General features: G+C 41.8%; 1 protein-coding gene and 1 pseudogene across 2 annotated transcripts in view; one reads left to right on the top strand and one right to left on the bottom strand.

Moving 5' to 3' along the window:
• Wdr33 (WD repeat domain 33) overlaps positions 1-5,237 on the bottom strand; it is a 114,987-nt gene that overhangs the window by 89,143 nt on the left and 20,607 nt on the right. The window lies entirely within an intron of this gene.
• Positions 284-1,113, top strand: LOC101990251 (annotated as a pseudogene).

Below are 5,237 nucleotides of genomic sequence, written 5' to 3'. Positions count from 1 at the left end.
ATAGCTCAATAAAAGTGAAGAGAAGGAGGAGGAGAGGATAAAGAGGGGGAGGGGAGGGAGAGAGGGGAGGTGGAGGGTGGAGAGAGGAGGAGGAGAAAAAGAAAAAGAAGAACCAAGAATGTGCTAAGAGACTACTTCCTAAGAACAGTCTTTCTTTCCAGGATAATGAAAAGGTTAGAACTAGGAAGAAGCAGCAGCAAAAACTGAATGTGCCTAATGATCCAAATGGTACACTTTAAAAAGGCTTAAAAGGCAGGTGCGCGTCCAGGGCCTCACAGCCACCATGTCTCTGGTGGCGGAAGCGTTTGTCTCCCAGATCGCTGCCTCAGAACCTTGGCCTGAAAATGGCACCTTATATCAGCAACTGAGAGGGGAGCAAATTTTGCTTTCTGACAATGCAGCATCTCCTGCTGTGCAGGCCTTTCTGCAAATGTGTAATCTGCCTGTCAAAGTGGTGTGTAGGGCAAATGCAGAATACATGTCTCCATCTGGAAAAGTACCTTTTATTCATGTGGGAAATCAAGTAGTGTATGAACTTGGTCCTATAGTCCAGTTCGTTAAAGCCAAGGGTCATTCTCTTAGTGATGGATTGGATGAAGTCCAAAAAGCAGAAATGAAAGCTTACATGGAATTAGTCAACAATATGCTGTTGACTGCAGAGCTGTATCTCCAGTGGTGTGATGAAGCTACAGCCGGGGAGATCACTCATGCTAGGTATGGCTCCCCTTACCCTTGGCCCCTGAACCACATTTTGGCCTATCAGAAGCAGTGGGAAGTCAAACGTAAGATGAAAGCTATCGGATGGGGTAACAAGACTCTGGACCAGGTCTTAGAAGATGTGGACCAGTGCTGTCAAGCCCTTTCCCAAAGACTGGGAACACAACCTTACTTCTTCTATAAGCAACCTACTGAACTTGATGCTTTGGTGTTTGGCCATTTGTACACAATTCTCACCACACAGCTGACCAGTGATGAACTTTCTGAGAAGGTGGAAAACTATAGCAACCTCCTTGCATTCTGTAGAAGAATTGAACAGCACTATTTTGAAGATCGGGGTAAAGGCAGGTTGTCGTAGAGTTGTATGACAATTAGTTATAAAAAAAACCTAACTTTTGAAATATGAATTACTTGAACAGTATAATAAAAGTTTGAGAATTTCAAACCAAAACCACTTTTTTGAAACCCCAGAAATTTGCACAATGTCATATACATGTTCTTTGTGCTGTCTGTGTCTACCTTCATTTTGAGTTGTTTGATTTGTTACACTGTATTCTATATCTTGACATTTTATTTCTTTATGAGCATATAAAAATAAACCTCAAGCACTGTGGTTGTTTCAAAAAAATAAAAAGGCTTAAAAGCTTGGCATTAATGACACACACCTTTAATCCTAGCACTGAAGAGATGGATCTCTGTGAGTTCCAGGACAGCAAAGTCTACACCAGAGAAACCCTGTCTCCAAAACAAACAAACAAACAAACAAACAAACAAAAAAACAGGGGGCACTATATTTCAAAACAAAATCCAGTCCTCATTTAAGAAACATCAAATATTAGTCATTTCTCTCAATTGCTGTAAAATTTTTCTAACTTCATAGAATGCAAACCTTTTTCTCTCCCTACCTTGTAAAATTCTTTTGCAAAGATTCAGTAAATAAAACTTTCGTTTGTACTTTAAAGGTTGCACTGTGACTTCAGAACCCAGTGACTTCCCTTTGTTTGATGTCTTTTGTTTCCTTTGTTCTGATTCTTTTAAACTAGTAGATCAAGAAAAACTGTGAGGTTAGACCCTAGCAATGGGGAAGGCTACCACCTGCTTTAGAGTAGAACCCTACCCCAGTGTGCCTTGCTCCTTTTGTTTTCTAAATATACATCCTGCTGGTTAGAAGTAAAGTTTGCCTTGTTGAGACACTCTACCTGGAGAGGTGGTTTCTTCCTTTGTGACACCTAACTTATTTCTAAGAGTAAGGCCCAGAAGATGGCTCAGGGATTTAAAGTACTTGCCACCATGTCTGATGACTTCCCAGGAGCCACACTGTATAAAGGAAAAGAACCAACTCCATCATGTTATCCTCTGATATCCACCCACAAAACACAGCAAGCATGGGCACACACACACAATTCATCAATGAAATAAACTTAAAAGTCTAAGATGAGCAGGGTGGTGGTGGCGCATGCCTTTAATCCCAGCACTCAGGAGGCAGAGGCAGGTGGATCTCTGTGAGTTTGAGGCCAGCCTGATCTACAAGAGCTAGTTCCAGGACAGGCTCCAAAGCTACAGAGAAACCCTGTTTTGAAAAAACAAAACAAAAGTCTAACTTGAAATTAAAACAAACTACCTTACCACACAGTAACCATGGGACAGTCTCACATATGCCTTACAAGCTTCAGCTTCAAGTCAGGCAACCCATTAAGAGGGGGAGAGAAAGAGAGACTGAGGTTATCTGACTGATAAAAAGCCCTGGGTTCAGTCCCTAGCATCACAAAAATCAAAATAGCTAGGTACAGTGATATATTTGTGTAACCTCTGCCCTTGGAAGGGAGTGTCATGAAGGGCATCCTTATGCAACATAATGAATCTGAGGCTAGCCTAGGCTACATGAGACTTTCTCCAAATGAAGGAGGGGATGAGGGGGAGGGAAGAAAGAAGTTAAGAATGAAGAGAGGAAGGAAAATCAACAAAAGTTTTTAATTTCTTTTGGCCAAACTGGCAGTTGCCCTGGCTTGAACTCCAACTCCCAGCCTGCCAAGGACTGACCCCTCCCTGGGGAGGGGAGTGTCAGGACCACTCCCCCAGGCAATTTAGGCTTGGGTTGGAAAGAACGAGGGTGCGGGTTGTTTTCTGTCTTTTCCTTGCCATGCTCTGCCAACCATCCGAGTGTGCCATCTATTAAACACGGGCATTTGATGTGTTTAACCTGGTCTGATTGCATTTTTTTTGTGTGCCGGTGGAGCGGCTCCTCTTAAGAGTTTTCCTAACAAGTGCTTCTTTGTTGATGTTTTGAATTGAACTTTTAGGTTCTAACCTATCCTGAATGGTAAAAAATTAGAACTCAAAAAGAAAGGGGAGGGGGGCCTCACAATCATGGCAGATGCCTTTAACCCCAGCACTCAGAAGGCAGAGACAGGGGCTGGAGAGATGGCTCAGAGGTTAAGAGCATTACCTGCTCTTCCAAAGGTCCTGAGTTCAATTCCCAGTAACCACATCGTGGCTCACAACCGTCTGTAATGGGGTCTGGTGCCCTCTTCTGCCCTTCAGGCATATACACAGACAGAATATTGTATACATAATAAATAATTTTTTTAAAAAAAGGCAGAGACAAATGGGTCTCTATGAGTTTGAGGACAGCCTGGTCTATAGATCAAGTTCCAGGAAGCCAAGGCTATATGGAGAGACCTTGTCTTTAGGAGAGAGAAAAATTAGGTCTCAGTCAAGACTGAGCAATACAAGAGCAACAGCCATAGGCAAACACAGCCAAACAACAACAAAAGCCAAACAGGAAAGTGTCGAAGAACCAACCTGCTCACACTTAGATTTTTGAGTTGCAGCATTCAAAACTGAGAATTTTTTTGAATTTTTTTTTAAGATTTGCTTACTGTATATATAATATTCTATCTGCATACACGCCTATAGGCCAGAAGGGAGCACCAGATCTCATTACAGATGGTTGTGAGCCACCATGTGGTTGCTGGGAATTGAACTCAGGACCTTTAAAAAAGCAGACAGTGCTCTTAACCACTGAGCCATCTCTCCAGCATAAGAAGAAATTTATTTAAACCACCAAAGCTGTGGTACTTGTTATGGCTCCTCTAGGCAATTTATAGTGGCTGAGTCAGAGCAAAGTGCCTGACTCTCCTTCAACAGGAGGTGCCAAAAGATTTCAGCTTTTTCTGAAAGCAGGAAACCTAACACATAAATATGAAAAGTCAGTGACTCACACAAAGAGAACCTCAAGTCCCTAAAGTTATCCTTCAAGATTCATAATGAAACTATATTAACCAAATGCAGAGAAATAGTAGCTTTAACCTACTGATATATTAATACAAGTTTTATACTTGGTGTAGTATTCACTTCGGACTCAGTACTAGAATGCCAAAATTTAACTAAAAGTTAGGCTTTCCGAAATATACTCATCTCATAACTGAGCTGGGGGATGAGAGAGGTCGGCAGGTGGGCTGGAAGAGGACCAGAAGTCAGGAGGAAAGAAATAATTTGCCTAAGGTTATTCATATATAATGTAACTAACTAAACACCCAAATCGTTAAGGATAAAAATCCACCTAAACAACCAAATTCATTTCATCTTCCTCCTAAACAGACTTGTAATGTCTCAAGCAAGGAGCACAATTCTGTCAAATATTTGTTTCATATTACATACATCAGGTAAACTCACATCAGTTTGACTCAGGCCTCCATGGTACCTGGTCTACTCTATTTTATATAGCAAACATATTCTGACTATACAAAATTCCAAAAGCAGGCCAGGCAGTGGTGGCACACATGTTTAATTCTAGCACTCAGGAGGCAAAGGACAGAGTTTGAGGTCAACCTGGTCTACAGAGGTAGTTCCAATACAGCTGGGGCTGATACATGGAGAAACCATATCTTCAAAAACCAAAGGGAAAAAAAGTAAAAGTACAAAAGATTACTGGAGAGGCATTCAGTACTTGATAGTCTTGGCTGCTCTACCAGAAGACACAGTTCCCAGCATCCACACTGGGTGGTTCACAACTGCGTGTAACTCCAGTCCTTGAGATCCAATTCGTATATTCTCCACAGGCAAAACATACATATATCATACACACAGGGATACAAATTACACACAAACAAAAAGTAAAATAATCTTTATCTTAAAGTACAAAAGAGTGGGGCTGGAGAGATAGCTCTTAGTGGTTAAGAGCACTGTCTGCTCTTTCAAAGTTCCTAAATTCAATTCCCAGAAACCACAACCACCTGTAATGAGATCTGCTGCCCTCTTCTGACCTTCAGAAATACATACAGGCAGAACATTATATGTAATAAATAAATCTAAAAACAAACAAACAAACAAAAAGAAAGCAGGGCGGATCTCTGTGAGTTCAAGATCAGCCTGGTCTACAAGAGCTAATTCCAGCCGGGTGGTGGTGATGCACACCTTTAATCCCAGCACTTGGGAGGCAGAGGCAGGCGGATCTCTCTGAGTTTGAGGCCAGCCTGGTCTAGAAGAGCTAGTTCCAGGACGGGAACCAAAAGCTACAA

The sequence above is a fragment of the Microtus ochrogaster genome, chromosome 18, assembly GCF_000317375.1.
Source record: "Microtus ochrogaster isolate Prairie Vole_2 chromosome 18, MicOch1.0, whole genome shotgun sequence".
Classification (NCBI taxonomy): domain Eukaryota; kingdom Metazoa; phylum Chordata; class Mammalia; order Rodentia; family Cricetidae; genus Microtus; species Microtus ochrogaster.
This window is presented reverse-complemented; position numbering and strand designations above follow the sequence as displayed.